Here is a 20,930-nt window from a genome sequence, read left to right as displayed (position 1 = left end):
TTTCTCATTCCCAGAATAAGCTGCACATGAAGACACCACTGGTCCTCATTTTCAGTCTGTACCTTTGAATACTGAGGAAAATCGTTCCTCTGCTCTCTATCAATTCCCTACTCTCCAGTTAGTATAATTTAGAATAGTAAAAATGGAAAAAGAGAAAATAAATCATGCTGAAAAAACATATGCAGAAAATTCACCAGATTTTTCTGACCAGTTCAACCAGTGTGAACTATTGGAGAAATACATTGATATCTCATTCCCACTGGCACTCAAAGTCTCTGGTTAGGTAATTCTGACGAAGACAAGGAACAAGAGAAAAAAGTAAGGAATGGTATCAATTGCAAGAAAAAAATGGAGTAGGATCCAAGCAAATTTCTTCTTTGGGATGCCGAAATTAATTGGCTTACTATGGTTCAGAGACTACTTTCCAAAAAGGCCACCCAGATGAATACTAGGGATGAGGATGAGTATACCCCTCTTCATCGGGAAGCCTAGAGTGGACACTTAGACATTGTCCATGAGTTGGTAGCTCAAGACAGATATTCATGCAATAGCTCTAAATGGTTGGACACGCCTGCACAGTGCTTACATGTGAAATAATACCAGAGTGGCTTTTTTCTTACTTCATCATGATGCAGATACCAATGCCCAAATTAAAGGCCTCTTGACCCCCTTGCATATTTCTGCTAGGAATAGAAATAACAAAGATACCTTGTATCTACTTCTGTTGAATCACTATATCAAAGCAGGTCTGAAGAACAACTTGGAAGAAACTGCATTTGATATTGCCAAAAGGATAAGTATGTATCACTACATCTTTGAAGTTGTGGAAGGCTGTACAAATTGTTCTCCTAAGTCGTAATAGTTTGATTAAGTTTCTTAAATTTCAAAAATGCCAGTCCATCCTTTGTGTCCCTACAAATTTTTTTTCGCAATACAAAGCAACAGCAATATCTTACTTTAAAAATGCATGGATTCCATGGTATTCTTCAAAGTGAATTGCCTGACTTTGATGTCAAAATGTATTCAAGAGTTGTTTGTATACATCTATAATGATTTTTGCAGAGTTTGTGATTTTTTTTTAATCAGAAATAATTTTAACTTATCTGTTGAAATGAATAGTATAGACACTAAAGATGTTCCTGGTGCTTTTCTGAAAAAAGTATATCTATGTTTGTATAATGTCCAAAATCTATTTCATTCGCTCCTAGATATAATAATTTGAATTCGACATTGTTATATAATGTATATGTTCATTAGTAAATGTGTCCTTTCAGATTGCATTCCACATAGAAGAAGTTTAAGATTCTTTTTTTTCCTGGGTCCTAATATTATTTTATTTCTTTGGGATAAAATGACAATGTTATCTAATTTCAAGTTTTGTAAAGGTTATGCTATGTAAGGCCTTTCTAAGGTGAAGATTTAATAAAACGATGGCAAACTAACCTTTAATTCTATGAATTACATGTATTGTTACACTTGTATTTTTGTAATCAACTTTTTAATAACTGTTTTTCATTTCTTGCATCAGAAGAATGAAAAATAAGTAATACTTCACAAATTTGCCTATCATCCTTGTGCAAGTGCCATGTTAATCTCTGTATTGTAATTTGGGTAGACCTGCTTCTGAAGCATGTAGAATCCTCTAAATTTAAGTAATTAATGTAATGATGCAATCTTATACAGGCATATATCCATGGATGCCTATTTGTAAGAAGGAACCCTTATTGTTCCTAAAAATACTATTGATCTTATTTCTCTAAAATTCTGTGTATAGTGGAAAAAAACTGATATCGTTTGGTCGATTCCTCACATTTACAATTTTTTTGTCAATGACTATTTTGTCATTCTCATTTTAAATTTGATCATACTTTGAAGCCTTTACAGCTAATTCCAAAAGTGATGGCTTTTCAAGTACTTATTTATCAACTGAGTTAGCTTTGTGGAGCTAATGGATTCAAAGTAAGCCTTGCTTAAGAGCTACTTCTAAACTTCTGCAGCTTAAAATTTCCCAAATGAGGTCTTGCTGGGACAAATGTCTACCTGAACCTTTACCCTTCTTCCATGTAGGAACAGACCAACCACAATATCTTACACTGATAGCATAGATTGTATTACTGAAACAAAGCTAATCTTAGTTACAAGGGATCATAGAGAGATGAACCGTTTAGACAGAATTGTTCAGAATGGAAGGTATTTTTTCAAAATATAATTGTTTATTATACTTATTATTTCAAAAGTAGCTAAAGCCAAGAAGGTGAAAAAATTGTTCATATGCATGACTACCTACTGTCCTGGCCTGTCTGTCATCCTACTAGGCAGGAGCTTACACTACTGACGTTCTATCACCAAATATTTCCATAGCTCCTGGAGCAGTCCATATGTTTCTCCTGGATATTAGGCCTTAAATTGGTAATGTTTTAGTCACAGTGTTTCCTCTTGCCTCTAGGCTGTAAATCTACAAATGGTAAAGCTTTAAGTCTAACTCTACCAAAAACTGAGGTAGAGATAATGGAATAATACTTTAAAACAGAGTTGCCTTTGATTCCCTAACCACAACACAACAACGCAAAACAGTTTTTACATTATATATACTTATGTATTTTATATTTATATGTGCTGATTTTAAATTTCACACAGTGAATCTTACTAGAATTGATAATTTGACAAATATATTGACATTTATTCCCATAAATGGATTGGAATATAAATAATTAGGTTTAGAATATATATTAGAATATAAAAATTATCAATGCAATATCTTCGCTATAAACTTGTGATACCTTCTAAGTGTTCGTGGTCTTCTGAATTCACATGGTAAAATAACAGTATTTTTTTCTGCTAATCTATAAGGGATTTTACTCTGATGCTGTGTTAATTGTTTTAACTCGCTGGTCCCAAGGTGTTTTAATCCATATTTCTGAAGCATTTATTACTGATTATACTCAAATTTTGCTGATATGATGTCTAAAAGCTATTATTCTTCTGCAGGACCCACGGTCCTAGGATACTAGGTCCCAGTTATCTGCACAATCAAATAACAAGGGCAAGACTTCTCACATAGGCCCATGAAACATGCCAGCAGAAAATAATTGAAGACTCATCTCGATTTCTCATTTCCTATAACATTTCAGGGCCCCAATTCCTTTCAAGAATTAGCAGTAATCAATTGTGAAATGCAAGGCAACTTAAGATGAAAGATGAGATCACAAAATCTGAGAGAAAGTACTGTAATTCAAACTTTCAATTTACAGATGACCAGCCCATATGAGTGAACAAAATAACAAATGAACAAGATTATTTTTAATACCCCTCTCCTAATGATTAATGAAAGATTTCAGTGCAGTCAAAAAAATAGTTTGTGGAATGATAGATCCATAATTGGTCTACGAAGGCTAGGAAAACTTGATCTAGAGGTCAAATATAATTTAGAAAAACATTAACTAAGTAGATCTTCAGTGCTTCAAAACACTAGTACTTCAGTAAAACTAGATTCTGTAGTATAAAAATGTTGTCATTCTCAAACCAATGATAACCTACATTTAATCTCCTGAAAGTATATTCATTTTCAAATAAACTATTTAAGATCACATTTGCTAAAATAACACTTGACAAGTAGATGATAGTGACATTACAAGGTTTTCAAGTGTAGGGAGCAAGTTACAATAGAGTTGATTTACGTACCCAGCACTAATACCAAACAAGTTCAACCATTCATTAAAGTGTAGAAATAGTACCCCCCACCATTTGTGTTGTTCAGTAGGTGCCTTCCAGAAATGTGTTATATAGATCAGCCTCCCATATTTCAACTCAAATATTAGCTAATAAAGTAAATTTCATCACATAAGAAGGTACATTTTAAAAAGTCACTAATAGTTGCCTTATCATATGTTGTTTTATGTTTTCCCTATCTGTCTTACATAGTAAGAAATACGACTTTAAGTCTTGAATATGGGTACTGGTGAGAGATGTGACAAACATAAAATCTGTCTTCTATTTCTATCATATTCCTCTAAGTAGTAAATTTTAGTTTTCTTCTTTTTCCAAAACTTATAGGTAGTAGAAAAAATTATCCTACGTAAAATAAAATAATCACACACCATTGTACAAAGCCATTTATAAAAACTGGTAGTTAGGAATAAATTCTAAGCCATTTTTAAATTTTCTTGTTGACTAAAGATTAATCTTCCAAATGAACGAGAATAAAATCATGTCTAAGTGCTTCACATCTCCAGTCTTGCAAATTGTTATTGCAGATGAATGAATTGTGGAAATATAAGCTGACATATCTTCAAGTATATGTGGGATTGAAACAAAGGTGGAAGCTTCAATGCTTGATAAGAAATGTACTCATTATCTTGCCCATGTAATTGTAACCCCTCTGTACAGTATTTTCACAATAAAAAAGTTAAAAAAAGAAACTCATGGAATGTATATAAACCTTTCAAAGTATTAACAGACAGTTTAACAGAATGACTATCAGGAAATTGAAACCAGAGAGGAACAATAGTAAAAAATAGAATGAATGAAAAATGGAACAAGGGGCAAGTACAGCTAGAATACTCAATGTACATATGTAATAAAGGAAGTGGAAAATCTGAACTAAATCTTGGAGAAAGAGTTGGTTGAGACTGATAGAAGGAGTGACTCTGATCCAGGTACATTAGACAATTAGATGGACATATTAATTGTAACACACTTGCACAATCTTTTGAAATTCAGTTAAAAAAACACAACAAACAAAAACACTCAAAAATCACAATCAAACAGCAATCTCTAGAGAGTATGAATATGACCTCTCAAAATTTTAAGCAGTTAATGAAAGGCAGTCTTTGGAAAAGCAAACAAAGCTGTTCAAAGAGGGCAGTTTGGGGTAGGGGAGAATTTTGAACAGATTTAAATAGATTGTCTAAGGTAATAAATCACCTATATCTACTGCAAATATTTTCTTCTGCGAGTGCTCTTTATCTCAACTGGATACTCCAGTCCTGAGGCACACTTGATAGCTTGTGAAGACAGAATGGAAGAAATAAGATCAAGAACCTATTACTCCACTGGAGAGAAAACAGTCCTCTATGTTTTCTCTCAATCTCTTCACTCCTCCATTTTCATACTTTAAATAACATCAAGTGATTTTGAAGTATATCTTTCCTTCTTTGTTCTCACAAAGGAATTGTTCAAAATAATTCATTAAATATTATTTGCCATTATTTTCTATCATGCTGTTTACTTGTCCAAGCGAGTCCATTAAACTTCCCCTTTTCATTTGGTTGCCACGGAAACCCAACAACAATGTTAATGAGTACCAACACTAATGCAAAACTTTGTCTCCAAAAACCAGTCCAAGAACCTATAATCACAAATATTTAGCTATAATTTTTCCTTTTTTCTTTTACCTTGAAATCTTCTTGTGTCTAAAGTGCCCACAAAAATAAGTACTTTACCACTTTTTGGTTCAATCACTTCTAACCTCAAAGATATATTTTGCTAACAAGATGCTTAGAGGAAACCTAAGAATACTCCACTTTTATCTTCCCTCTTAAGATTCTCCTTAGATACCGTATCAGGACCAATGAAGTTATTCTTTGCAAAATTATTTCAATAGATATTTTTTCTCTTGGTCTTGTATTTGCTTAACAAGATGTATGGAGAAGAATAGAGTTAAATCACCTATTCCTTGGATGACATTGTCTGTTACAAAGGACAATACTTCTATATCCTACTTCTTTTTTTTTTTTTTTAATTTTATTTTATTTTATTTGAGAACATACTGTACAGAGGGGTTACAATTACATAGGCAGGATAATGCATACATTTCTTACCAAGCATTGCAGCCTCCTCCTTTGTTTACCCTTCACCTCCCTTCCCAGCCTCCCCCCTCCCTCCCACCCAATCATACCCCCCCACCCCCACCCCCCAACCGACATTGTAAAGCTGGTTTTGACATGACATTTTGTACTTCTCATTGTTGCAACAGGTCCACCTGAATCCTTAAACGACTTGTTTGTCCCCATCTCCTCCACATGTTATACTGACATCAAATATAGTGAAAGCGGGGGTTACACTGTGGGGGAGGGACATACAAAGCAACAAAGAAATAATCTTATAAATGCGTTAGAAACACATGCATGAAACAAAAACATTAAAATACATATTTGAGGTTTCGTTTTCCTAACATCACATTATCTGAATTTTTCCGCTTGACTCATACCTATACTAGATATTGCAAATAAGGGAAACCATGGGACCTGTGATTCTTTGGGCCAGGCTTACTTCACTTAATATAATTTTTTCCAAGCCTTTCCATTTCCTAACAAATGGGGAAATGTCATTGTTTCTGATGGAGGCATAGAATTCCATTGTGTATATATACCACATCTTCTTGATCCATTCATCTACTGAGGGGCATCTGGGTTGGTTCCATGTCTTAGCTATGGTAAATAATGCTGCAATAAACATAGTTGTGCTGGTAGCTTTAGTGTGGCCTTGTTTGTGATCATTTGGGTAAATGCCCAAAAGTGGGATTGCTGGGTCATTGGGGAGCTCTATGTGGAGTCTTTTGAGGAACCTCCATACTGCTTTCCAAAGTGGTTGAACAAGTTTACATTCCCACCAACAATGAAGTAAGGTTCCTTTCTGTCCACATCCCCTCCAGCATCTGTTGTTGTTGGAGTTCTTGATTTTTGCTGTTCTAACTGGAGTGAGGTGATATCTCAATGTTGTTTTGATTTGCATTTCTTTATGGCTAGGGATGTTGAACATTTCTTCATGTGTCTATTGGCCATCCTTCTTTCTTCTTCAGAGAAGCTTCTCTTTAAGTCTTTCGCCCACTTACTTATTGGGCAGTTGTTTCTTTGAGGATTTGTTGTTGGGTGGTTTAATTTTTTGAGTTCCAAGTATATTTTAGATATGAGACCCTTGTCCGTTGTATGGCTAGTAAAGATCTTCTCCCAGTCCGTGGGCTTTCTATTGATCTTGCTAGCTATGTCATTTGCCCTGCAGAAGCTCTGCAACCTTATACTATCCCATTTGGACAGCCTTTCTTTGATTTGTTGTGTTTCCGGGTCTCTATTCAGAAAATTTCGGCCTGAGCCAAGGAGACCCAGGGTTTCTCCTATTCCATCCTGTAATGTTTTCAGAGTGTCTGCTTTGAGTTCAAGGTCTTTGATCCATTTGGAGTTGATTCTGGTGCAGGGTGATATATAAGGATCTAGCTTTAGTTTTCTACATGTATTTAACCAGTTTTGCCAGCACCATTTACTGAAGAGGCTGTCTGTCTTCCATTCTATTGTTTTAGCTCCCTTATCGAAGATTAGATGGCTATAGGTCTGTAGGTTCATTTCTGGGTTTTCAATTCTATTCCATTGGTCCTGAGGTCTGTTCTTATGCCAATACCAAGCTGTTTTGATTACTATGGCTTTATAGTAGAGTTTGAAATTTGGTATTGATATTCCTCCAGCCGTGTTCTTTCCGTTGAGGAGCGTTTTTGCTATTCGGGGTCTTTTATTGTTCCATATGAATTTTTGGATTGCCTCTTCTATTTCCTTGAAGAATGAGGGTGGAATTTTGATAGGTATTGCGTTGAATTTGTAGATAGCCTTGGGAAGTATTGCCATTTTCACGATGTTAATCTTTCCAATCCAGGAGCATGGGAGGTTTTGCCATTTTTTAAGTTCTGTGTTGATTTCCTTTTTCAAGATTTTAAAGTTTTCATCATAGAGGTCCTTCACTTCTTTAGTTAAGTTAATTCCTAGGTATTTTATTTTTTGTGGGGCTATTACAAATGGAGTTGCTTTCCTAACTTCAGCCACACTTTTCTCATTGTTGGCATACAGAAAAGCCATTGATTTTTGGGGGTTAATTTTATAACCTGCTACTTTGCCAAAGTTTTGAATCAGCTTGAGTAATTTGGGAGTGGAGTCTATGGGATTCTTTAAATACAAGATCATGTCATCTGCAAAGAGGGAGAGTTTTATTTCTTCTTTTCCTATTTGGATCCTCTTTATGTCTGCATCTTGTCTTATTGCTGTAGCTAGGCATTCTAATACTAGATTGAAGAGAAGTGGAGAGAGTGGGCATCCTTGTCTTGTCCCTGAGTTAAGAGGAAATGGCTTTAGTTTTTCACCATTGAGTATAATGCTGGCTGTAGGTTTGTCATATACAGCCCTATTGTATTGAGGAATGTTCCATCGATTCCTAATTTTTCCAAAACCTTCATCATAAAGGGGTGTTGGATCTTGTCGAATGCTTTTTCTGCGTCTATTGAGATAACCATGTGGCTCTTATTCTTACTCCTGTTGATGTGATGAATAATATTAATTGATTTGCGTATATTGAACCAGCTTTGCATCCCTTAAATGAATCCTGTTTGATCGTGGTGTATGATTTTTTGGATGAATTGTTGAAGTCGGTACGCCAAAATTTTGTTGAGAAGTTTTGCATCAATGTTCATCAAAGAAATGGGTCTATAGTTCTCTTTCTTTGATGAGTCCCTGCCTGGTTTTGGGATGAGGGTTATGATGGCTTCATAGAATGTGTTCGGTAGTGAGCTTTCTCTTTCAATTTCATTGAAGAGTTGGAGGAGAATTGGTGTGAGCTCTGCTTTGAAGGCCTTGTAAAATTCCGCTGTGAAACCATCTGGTCCTGGACTTTTCTTAACTGGGAGGTCTCTTATTGCTGTTTCTATTTCAATGCTTGATATGGGCCTGTTAAGATAGTTTGCCTCATCTTGGTTTAGTTTTGGCATGTCAATATTTGCTAGGAAGAGGTCCATTTCTGTCAAGTTCTCAAACTTATTAGCATAAATTTTTGAGAAGTATTCCCTTATAATGTTCTGAATCTTGCTTGTTTCCGTGGTGATGTTTCCATTCTCATCTCTGAGTTTATTAATTTGGGTGTGTTCTCTTCTTTTTCTGATAAGATTTGCTAAGGGTCTGTCAATTTTGTTAAGTTTTTCGAAGAACCAACTCTTTGTTTTGTTGATTCTTTCTATAGTTTTTTTGGATTCTAATTCATTTAATTCTGATTTAATTTTTATTATTTCTTTCCGTCTACTGGATTGGGGTTTATCTTGCTGCTCTTTTTCAAGGAGGTTTAGATGTGTCATTAAATTGTTAGTTTCAGATCTCTCCAATTTGTTGATGTAGGAGCTCAGAGCTATAAACTTGCCTCTGAGTACTGCCTTTGCTGTGTCCCAGAGGAGCTGGTATTTTGTGTGTTCATTTTTGTTGAATAGCATGAACATTTGAATTTCCTTTCTAATCTCTTCGATGACCCACTCATGATTCAGCAGTGTGTTGTTCAGCCTCCATGTGATACCGGACTTTCTTTGGTGGCTTTTGGTGTTGAGTTCTAACTTTATTCCCTTGTGGTCAGAGAGAATGCAAGGTATAACTTCAATGTTTCTGAATTTAGACAAGTTTGCTTTGTGGCCTAAAATGTGGTCTATTTTAGAAAACGTTCCATGTGCTGCTGAGAAAAACGTGTATTCTGACGCTGCTGGGTGAAATGTTCGGTAAATGTCTGCTAAGTCTAGTTGATCTATGCAGCTGTTTAGATCTGCGTTTTCTCTGTTGAGTTTTTGCCGAGTTGATCTATCTAGTGGGGAGAGTGGTGTGTTAAAATCCCCAACAATTAATGTCTTTGGATCTATATGGGATTTGAGGGAAAGTAATGTTTCTTTGATAAATTTGCGTGCTCCATTGTTTGGCGAATAGATATTTAGAATTGTAATATCCTCCTGAAGGAGAGATCCTTTAATTAGTATGTAGCGACCTTCTTTATCTCTTTTCACGAATTTTAATTTGAAGTCTATTTTATCTGATATTAGGATTGCAACTCCCGCCTGTTTATGTGGTCCGTTTGCTTGGTAGATTTTGTTCCAGCCTTTAACATTGAAAATGTGTTTGTTTTTACGGGCAAGATGTGACTCCTGCAGGCAGCAGATAGAAGGGTCTTGTTTTTTAATCCAACTAGACAGTCTATGTCGCTTAATTGGAGAGTTCAGTCCGTTAACATTAAGAGATAGGACTGAGAGGTATTTGGGAGTTCCTGCCATGTTATCTACCTTCTTGGGGGCTGCGAAAACTGGGTTCTTCCTATGGTTCTTGGATTCTCAGTTTGGGTGCAGTTTCTTGGCCTTTATTGCGGTCTTGTTGGTTTTCTATGTGTAGGACATCTTTAAGAATCTTTTGTAGGGCTGGTTTGGTGGAGATGTATTGTTTCAATTTTTCTTTGCTATGGAAGGCTTTTATTTGGCCTTCAGTTATGAAGGAGAGTTTAGCTGTACAGTATTCTTGGTTGATAGTTGTTTGTTTTTAGGGCATGGCATACATCATTCCAGGCTCTTCTTGCTTTGATTGTCTCTGCTGAGAAATCTGAGGTGATTCTAATTGGTTTCCCTTTATAAGTGATTACCCTTTTCTCTCTGACAGCTTTAAGGATCTTTTCCTTGTTCTGAGTTGATCCTGTGTGGAATATAATGTGACGGTGGGATGTCCTATTCTGGTCTGGTCTATTTGGGGTTCTAAAGGCTTCTTGTATCTGGACAGGCCTATCTTTTTGCATGTTTGGGAAGTTGTCTGCTAGGATCCTGTTAAACAGATTTCCTAGACCATTAACTTCTGTTTCTAGGTGCTCCTCTACACCCATTATCCTTAGATTAGGCCTTCTGATGGTGTCTTCCAGGTGTTGGATAGATCTATCATATTTCTTAGACTTGTCTTGGATGGTTGTATGTTCTTTCTCTATAATATCTAGGCTGTCTTCAATCCCTGAGATTCGATCTTCTGCATGGTCTAACCTGCTGTCAAGACTCCCTACTTTGTTTTTTATCTCTTTTCCTTCTAGTTGGTCAGCTTTGATGGCTTCAAGTTCTTTGTTGAAGCTCTGTTTTAGGTCTTGTATGAATTTCTTTACTTCCTTAATTTGGTGTTCAGTGTTTGTCCTCAAATCACTTAGTTGATTGGTTATGGTTTCTTTGGGCTCCCATTCCTTCTGTTGGGTTCCATTCAGCATTCCCTTTGTGGTCTCCCTGACTTCCTTCAGCTCTTTGTTAATGGATTCCATGAATGCCTTTAGTGATCTTTGTGTGTTCTCTACCTGGTCTCTCAATTCCTGTATTACTCTTTGATTAGCTTCCTCCCGTTCGTGGGATTCCTGCAGATCTCTTTGAGTGTTCTCAGCCTGCTCACGCCATTCCTCTCTTTCTCTTTGAGTATTCTCAAGTTGTTCACGCAAATCCTGTATCAGTTTTTGAGTAGCTTCCTCACACTTATGATATTCCTGTATAAACTTCTGGGATGCCTCCTCTCTCTCCCTATCACGCTCATACAGAGTCCTTTGTACGTTGTCAAACTTTTCATTTATCATGTTTGCCAGCAGTGTTTGTAGAGCTGTTTGGGAACTCTCCTCTGGATTATTCATTATCTGTTCTAACCCCTGATTATCAGGATTGGGAATTGAGATACCCGAATTTGCCATTTTTCTTGTGTTTTTCCGGCTTACTCTGCCCATTTGAGATGAAGATAGCACCAGTTTTGTGCTACAACACTATCTTAAGGCAACCATCAACCAAAGTTTGCATTTGTACAGTCAATAGTCTACAGATACAATCTAGTTCAACAGATACATCTATTCGACATCAAACAACTATATGTTAAAGGACTTCGAACCGCAGAGAAGAATTTGGAAATCCAGAAATTATTAGGGTTAGGGAGAGATGTGGGTAAAAAATAGGAATAGTTTGGTGTGGGGAGGCACAGGGAGAGTTAACTATGTCCTAATCACAATGCAGGAAATAGGTTGGGTAGGATGTAAGTAGAGAGAGAGAGAAAAAGAAGAAAGGGAAAGGGGAATGAAAAGAGACCAGAAAATAAAATAGAAACGTAAAAATTAATGTTATTTTAGAGATTAAAAGACCATCTATTTATAGAGGAATATGAATATGTTGAGAGAAAGGGAGGGACATAGAGGAGATGAGAAAAACTTTAAAAAAATGCTTAAAATATTTTATAGGTATAAAGAGGTAGTACTGCTATTAATGAATTTAAGTCTCAGAGGTTTTGAATTGAGTAATAAGTTTGTGGATTAAGTGTGTACACAATGGGGGATAGGGTCTACTGGTTAACTACGGGTTTATCTGAGGATGTGCAGGACAAGAGTTAAGTCACATAAAGATGAACAAAGACGAAAAGATGGAAAGGATAGGAAAGTGAGAAGAAAAGATCAGAAGTTCAGTAGAGCTAGAAAAAAAAACAAAAAGATAATTAAGAATGAAAGAAAAAGAGAAAGAAGACAAGAAAAGAAAAGAAAACACACATTCACGTATTCCTAAAATAAAAATTATAAGAGGAGAAAAAAAAAAGTTAATGGAAAACAATTATTTTTTCAGAAGAGGCAAAAATTAAAGATTAATAAAAGTTTTAGAAAAGCAAAAAAAATTTTTATATATATATAAGGTAACAAAAAATGAAAAAAAAACAAAACAAGTAAAAGAAAAATAAAGAAAAGAAGAAGAAGAAAAAAAAAGTTCTTTGATTTTTTTTTTTTTTTGGGAGGGGTGGGAAGAGTCCTGTATCTCCCTTTTGTCTGTAACCAGAGTCTGGTTGGAGTCTCTGGTCAGCTTGAGGTCCTGTGGCTTGATTGGTTTCTTAATCAGTTTGTTGGAACAAGCAGAAAAATGCTCTGCTTTACCCAAGCTTTTGAGATCCCCCTCCCAGGTTAGTTTACTGGGAGGGTGATCTGCTTTGAGAATCACAAAAGAGGGGGATGCAGTGATGAGGCTAGGTTCTGGGTAGAGTTGAGGCCTTTCAACGAACAGTAGCTTTTCCCTGGGGCTATTTTGCGAAAAAAAAACTCACAGCACCCAGCCTGGAGCCATTCTCAGGGTTTCTGTTTTTCAATTGATTGTGGTGGCTGCTAGAGGGAGGGGCAGCCTCTGGCTCTGGTTACCCGGTGAGGAGAGCCACTCCAATGGCTGGCGCCTGAGCTGGGTGACTTTTCCCTGGATGGAACTGAGTCTGTGAGGTCACTTCGCCGTTAAGTTCTTGTGACCTGCTAAATGACTAGTTTTATTCCAAGGCCTGAGCTGGAGCTAGCCGCTCCTCCGAGCTTTGTCGGTATCCAAGATGGAGATCACCGGTGCTGGGGGGGGAGGGGTGGCCTTCCCTCCTCTTCTCCCAGAGAAGGAGTGAGGAAGTGGGGCTTCTACTCACGTGGAGTCTTGGATCCCGGGTCGTCTCTGGTCTGCAAAGTGCAGGATGAAGTTGTCCGCTCCTTGTCGGTTCTTGCTGGTGTTGAGTAGAATCCGCTCGTCCGCTGCGTCTGGCTCCTTCGTCCCGGACTCTCTATATCCTACTTCTATGTCCTACTCTTAGCTCTTGCCTGATTTCCAATTTATTACAGCTTCTTGGCTTCAAGTCTAGTGAAGCGGAAGGACTATAAGGCGTCCTCCACTGCTACATCTTCATGGTTTCTCTTTGAAACTCTTTCATTTGGAGGTGGAATTTATTTTCATGTCTTCATTCAATTTGTTCTGCATTATACTGAGCCAAATAGGCTCTGTAAAATCACTTTAGGTAACAAAAACATTAAGACAATCTATATCAAAAAGTTTTGGCCCCCTCCACTGGTGAAACCAATATGCTTAGCTAGGGCTTCTAATAACGTGTTTTCTTACCTTTTCAGTTTGCTCAATTCTTTTCTGATCCCCAAACTTTTTGGCTTATGTAATAAGAGAAGTCTTCACTATCTCATGTTAATAAGGATATTATATTTTTGAGCTAAGTAGAAATGTGAAGTCATTGGTTTGAAGTATCCAACTAGATATTTTTCTGTGTTTCAGTGCTTCTCGTGCAAAGATATTGTGGAAAGTATTAAAACAGAAAAGTGTAAATTCAATACGTTCTTTCATTGTGAAGGGCACATTCTCCCTAAATATTTTGACCCAAATTATTTTTTAAGAGAATTACTGTTTAGTAATTAAAGGTCAATTCATAAATTTTGATGTCTTATTTTTTTTAAAAAAACTTTGAATTGTTTCACACAATAAGAGTATATTTCCTGGGTAAGGATAATTCTCATGGTAACCTACAGGATTTACAGCAAGGTTTGTGAGGTTTGTTTGTTTACTGTGAAAATGAGCCATCTTACCCACATTGCTCACTCTCAGCTAAGTCGCCATGGATTTCTTTGCATGAAAGCCTATTTTCCCAAGCAATTTTAAATTTTCTTAATAGGCTAAGTTAAAAAGTTTGAACAATTAAATTTTACTTGTCATAATTTTAAAACTCTTTTGAAATTCCTTTATCAGAATAGCGAATTTACCCATCCTAATTCCACCATTACCATCAAAAACAGTTAACATGTTGTTTTCATGATATAGTATCCATGAAACTATTATTTTCCAGTGGCTTTGTTATGCATATATATGAACATATAAGCTGATGCTGAGCAAAATGAACTCCAAGATATGGAAAGAGATATTTATTTGCAGTTGTTGTTTTTATTGTACTATGTGGTTTCTATTTTCCTTGGGTTTTTCCTCTATTGTTTATCTCCGACTGTGTTTGATTTTGGTACCCTGTGTATTGTGTATACATTTACCTTAATTAGGGAAGGGAAGAGGAACAACAAAATGGCGAGACAAAGGACAAAGGGGAAACCAATGCAATAGCAATACTCACAAGACAATATGTTGGAAATGTACAATACAACTTGTGAGGGGCTTTGGGGTGAAGGAAAACTGTGAGAAAAATGAGAGCGGGGATAACAAGTTTGAAAAGTTATGTATTCACTGCCTTACAATTGCTAAACCACTACACATCACTTTCACATTAAAATTAAATTTAAAAAATCAGCTGCATGAAATAAAATTTCACTGTATTGCTATAGTAAATATTATTCTGTATGTAGTACCGTTAAAAAATCAGTACTATTTGGCATCTAATTTGAATTAATTACCCCTTCTTTTTCAGAGGGCCATCTACTTGAATGTTATCCAACTAGACACTTTTTCACAATATACTTGCCAATATTTTCAAAAAAGAATAAATTAGTACATTCTCATACTAAAACCGAAAACTGTTTAATTCTATAGAAACCTATAACTTTTAAATTCCTATGACTAGTAACTACTCACTTACATATTCTGAACATTCCATACCTGAGAGATTCAAAATAGTACCTGTTTGCATTTTATGTAATTCTGCAATAGATGCATTTTCCAATGAGGTGTTAGAGAATGCGAAGTGAACAGAAAAATAGCCATATTCTGGTTAGGATAAAACTATAAAGCATCGGTTATAATTAATTCTTCAAGAGTAAGCAATATTTTATCAGATTAAGCTATTATTTCTATGACCATCAATCCCAAAATTTACGCCATGAAGTCATCCTAGACCAACAGTTTCCAACTTGTAAGGTGCACCTCAAAATTCCCTTAATTCACATCACAAATAACTTATCTCTATTGGGAAAAAATACTACACCTCTGTTATTGTGATGCCCTCCATGTTCTGGAAAGAACACCACAATAAACTGGGTTGCATAATTTTTCCTCCACTGGTATTTATATTTATACTTTTTTAACTATCATAGATATTCAGGATGCTAAGATCGGAAGATTACAGTTCAAAGCACACCCAGGCAGGAAGGTTCCCTAGATTCTTATCTCCAATAAATTTCCCAGCAAAAGCCAGACACAAGTGGTACTGAGGTTGAAGTGGTAGGGCACAAGCCTTGAGCTTAACAGGCTCAGAGACAGTGTCCAGGTCCAGAGTTCAAGCCCTATGACAAAGCAATAAAACAAAAACAAAAATAAAAACAAGCCCCAAACCTAGCATTTTTCTCATAGTATACAGAAGCACATAATTAAGGAAATTGCTTCCTGTGTTACATACAGGTAGAAGAAAGAAGATGTCACACAATTATTCTCTTCATACCATGTTATATTAAAGCCTCAAAACATTGCTTTTTCTAAATTTATAAATTAATATAATCAATTTGTTGGCATCTTGGTCTATATTATTCACATTATCATTTTATATATGAAGTGTTGGTATTATCTATTAACTGAGTTCTAATTATAGCTCTATTGAAACAATATGCTAAGCAAATAGAATGCAAGAAATATTTGTAAATTTGTCAATTAAACCCTCTACTTAAAGAGAATTTTGTAGTATCCTGTAGAATATGATATTACAAACAAAACCAAAATATTTATTTGAAATCTAAACTCTAATTTAGCAAGATCTATAAAGACCTACATTAGATGAACATTGCTATTCCTCCAGGCTTAAGCTTTTGTAATCCTTCATCCTATCATTGGAATCTAACAGAATGATAATTACTTACTATTTCAAATTTTGGTGGGAATCATGAACCATTTTGCATCTAGGAATGTTCTGTAATGAAGAGAGCATTTAAAACAAAACTGAGGAGTATATACCAGTTGCATTTCAATAGAAAAATTGGCTTCTCAAAACATAATGAAGAAATTAACCCAAACTTCCAATTGTGTATTCCTTTCTTGTTTAGTTTGTTTTATTAAGACAACATTATACTACCTGGTCCAGGGAAGGTATCAGTAGTAATTCCAGTCTCTAATCTCCTGTCAGTCTGAGTGCTATTGCCCCACCATAGTTTCTTGGTTTATTTATTTATTTGTTTGTTTGTTTATTCATTTTTTGGGTCCATTAATGGGGCCGGACTCTGGGCCTGGGTGCTGTCCCTCAGCTCTTCAGCTCAAGGCTAGCGCTCTACCACTTGAGCCATGGAGCCAATTCCGGCTTTTTTCTTTTTGCTTATGTGGTGCTGAGGAATTGAACCCAGGGCTTCATGCATGCAAGGCAAGTGCTCTACCACTGAGCCACCTTCCCAGCTCCTTCTTGGTTTATTTAATCTTGATACAGCCTAGCAATTCTGAACTTCTCCAGTGATATTATCCACTAGACTTCTCAGACTGTTCATGTACTATTTTCAAGGATGTTCTAACAATTGACACAGTTTATGAACATTTTCAAATGCACCTGCGGGGTCTCTGATTCATTCCTCCATGGATCCAATCCCTTTAATATTGATTACTTGACTCTCTTACTATCTCTGGTCCCTACATACGTAATATTCTCAAACTCTTTTGAAGAAAGTTCACTTTAGGACTTTCTAACACTAAAAATTATCACTTGATTCTAGTCCTACTCAGGACATATTTTCTATTGTTTTCTAACTTTTCTCCATATTCTGAGAGTTGCTTCATTTTTGTATATGTGTGTGCACATATAAGTGCCTCTGTGTGTATGTGTATGTTTATATGTATGTATGCAAAAGCCTCAAACGCTTATTCATCATTCTTGCTCATGACTGTCCATCACCTGAACCATTCTTCCAATCCAGGTTTTGGCTGGTTAATAATAGATAGTGTCTCAAAAATTGTTCTGCCCTGGCTGGATGCAAACTAAAATTCCCAGACTCCTTTACATTCTTAGGTTTCATTTATCCAGTAGAATCAACTTTTAAACTACAAACATTTTTGTGAGTATAAAGTCTAAGCTATAGCCCAGATTTTTAACTCAAGAATTCATATAAAGATAGATGAACATACACATTACATATGCTGAGTGCACACTGTTAGAAATGTGATCCTAAGCTGGTGAGAACTGAGGATTGGGTTCAAAGCCAGCCTGGAGACTCTTTTCTCCAATTTACTGCAAGAAAACTGGAAGCGGCACTGTGGCTCAAGTGGTAGAGAATTAGCCTTGAGCGGAATAGCAGAGGGACAGTGCCCAGGCCCAGAGTTCAAGTGCCAAGACCACCACCAAATATATATATATATGTAAAGGAAAGAAAAAAATGTGATCTTATCCACCAGTTCATGGCTAGTATAATCACTGCTCTCTCAAGATGGAATTTTTTTTCCAATTAAGTCCATGCTCTTATATCTGACTTGCATTGGAAACAGAATTATTGTTCCATTCTACTTTTTACAAAGTTGTATCATTAACAAGCGTGATTTAGAAAGGGAGTGTCCTCATACTTCATGTTCCACGTAGGAGTCATACTTTTTCTCTAGCACTCTCATAAATCTACATATTGGACTTGGCTTTATTGTTTCAACGTGGTCCTATTTGTAGAGTCTTCAATAGTGTTTTGAACCCTTATACTTAAACAGAATTTCTCTTTCTCTTATTATTGCTATAGTTAACATGAGTTAACAAATTCATGTACAGTTGGAAAATAATGCGCAGCACATACACTCACAAAAAAAATGGTCTGAGAAACTTCTTCCACTTTAAAATTAGCCTTAATTTACAGAGAATTTACAAAGTTTGAACTCAATATAATCATGCATAATGTATTTATAAGAAATAAAAATTTCATATTTTCTCTTCACTAAGTTGTCTCTGAAACATGTGTTACCTCAGGTCCAAAGGTGTCCTTGTGTTATTTCGGTGAAACCAGAAAACATTCATTATACTTCAAGCAGCACCATAGATTGTTCCTTGAAGTAACTGTTACTGGATGTGGAAACTGATCCCAGGAGAGGAATTGAACATATAGGATTGACAAAGTTCAAGTTAACTTGTGCTTTCCTTTTTACTGTAAAAGGAGACAATCTGAAGTCTTGAAGGAAACTCTGTCCTTGACTTTTTCTAGTGTGCTTTTACCCATATATAATTTTTCTGTAAACTTCTAGTTGAGAGTATTACAAAAAGATATAATGTGCCATTAGATGGCCAGCATAGAACAAAAGGAAATAACGTTGTTTTAAATATGTTCTACTGCAGGGGCTGGGAAGGTGGCTCTGAGGTAGAGCACTTGCCTTGCATGCCTGAGGCCCTGGGTTAGATTCCTCAGCACCACATAAGCAAAAATAAGCCAGAAGTGGTGCTGGGGCTCAAGTTGTAGAGTGCTAGCCTTGAGTTCAAAATCTGAGGTAAAGCGCCCAGGCCCAGAGTTCAGGCCCACGACTGGATCCAAAAAAAGAATTCTACTGCAAAGAAACAAAGACATGGATGTTTTAAAGTGTTTTATGGTTGGATATTTCACCCTTGAGATTATTCTTTTGTTACAGGAGTCAGTTATCAATTCCTTATTTTGGTCCTGAGTTCTCCAGAGCAATAAGGATTCCAAAAGCATCCAGTGCGTATGATCAGCAAAAGGAGCTACTTCTCAGACCAGTACTCCTTTAAGGAGGGTCCCAATGAAATATCTGCTTTTTGTTTGCTTTTTGTTTAGGTTGTGTTGGTTCTGGGGCTTGAACCCAGAGACTGTTCCCTGTCCCTGAACAGTTTTCTTTCCTGCTCACCTACCCCCAAAGCTAGTACTCTACTGCTTGAACCAAAACTCCACTTCTGTTTTTTTTTTGCTGTGTAATTACAGATAAGAGTTTGACAGACTCTCCTGCCTGGATTGGCTTTAAACTAAGATAGTAAGAAAGCCAAGTATAGACTGTATAGACTGTATAGACTTCTCTTTTCAAACCAGAAATATTACATGAAGTTTATTGTAAAGCTAATATTTGATAATTTTTTCTTTCTATTTTATTGTGAGCATACCATACAGAGAAGTTACAATTACATGGGCAAGATAACGAGTACATTTCTTATCAATCATTGTTGCCTCCTCTTTGTTTCCCCTTTCCATCCCTTCCCATATAGCCCCTTCTCCACACCCGATCTCCACCCCACCAAAGTTATAAAGTTCGTTTTCGACATAACAACCTGTACATCTCATTGTTGCAATGGGTCCACGGGTATCCCTAGTTAAACGCTTTGTTTTTAGAGAATATGTCCAGCAAAGAATCCATAACATAACTCAGCAAAAGTAGGTACACTGAATCATTTTGGAATTTTGTTTTTTGCTTGGGAAGATTATTGATCTTGTCGTTCCTTTTGGGGAAACTTAAAGTCATATTTCAACTTTTTTGTTGGTTGTGGGGCTTGAACTCTGATCCTGGGTGCTTAGCTACAGCACCACCTCCTGCTTTCTGCTGGTTAATTGAAGGTTAGGGTCTCATGGATTTTCCTGACCAGTCTGGCTTTGAACCACAATCCTCTGGTCTCAACTGCCTGAGTAGCTAGTATTACAGGTGTAATCCACCAGCACCTGGCTCATATTTGCATTTATGTGCACAGAATGACACTGTGTAGACAAAGAATGGAAATTTTAACCAAAAGATGATATTGCAGCATTTCAGAAAAATTGAAGTAGCAATAAATATGTCCTCCTTTTCCATTTTGTTACATTAATGACTGATGAGGTATGAGACCCTTACATTAGCATCCTCTGCCATCTGTATAGGTATATTTAGTATCAGGAAATGTTTATAGAGAAATATAGAAAGAATGAGATTTTTAGAAAGCAAAGGAGATAAGGTATGAAAGAATAACATAGAAGGAGATACATTTATCACACAGAGATTAAGAGCTAGCCTAAGAGATTTAGAATGCTAAAGGCAATGAGGAAAAGCCTAGGTGACAACTAGTTCTACAGTAACCAAAAATGGTTCTCTAGAACAGTTTCTGGTATACCTTAATTACTATAATTTATTCCCTCTATCTGGAGTTATTTCTTATTATCTGTCACAACTATTAATTAGCCTCTGCCTTTTTGGTGCCATTACTGACCAAAAGATTTCAAAATCACACTTAGCCTACCCTTCTCTTTGTGATTAGCAGTGACAACACAAATCCTGGAATCGCTGAATTTCTAGAATTAAACTTCACCTGACATCTAAGCACATTCCTGGCATTAATTGCTGTGACTTAATGAACAAAACGTTTTCAACAAAGTATCCTCATATAAGTAACGTACATGAATTAGGGACTGTTGTCAGGGGTCAGTATGGAAGGAGCAATTATATATTCCAAGTATGGGATCTTTAGTTTGCATTTACTAACTAAATGTTTTATTTTTTTTTTGTTGTTGTTCTTTTT

General features: G+C 36.2%; 1 pseudogene; it reads right to left on the bottom strand.

The window, feature by feature from the left end:
* Nucleotides 1-1,535: 1,535 nt before the first annotated feature.
* Nucleotides 1,536-1,632, bottom strand: LOC122098194 (annotated as a pseudogene).
* Nucleotides 1,633-20,930: the final 19,298 nt, after the last annotated feature.

This window comes from Dipodomys spectabilis, unplaced genomic scaffold, assembly GCF_019054845.1.
Source record: "Dipodomys spectabilis isolate Male_0828 unplaced genomic scaffold, ASM1905484v1 ptg000463l, whole genome shotgun sequence".
NCBI lineage: Eukaryota > Metazoa > Chordata > Mammalia > Rodentia > Heteromyidae > Dipodomys > Dipodomys spectabilis.
This window is presented reverse-complemented; position numbering and strand designations above follow the sequence as displayed.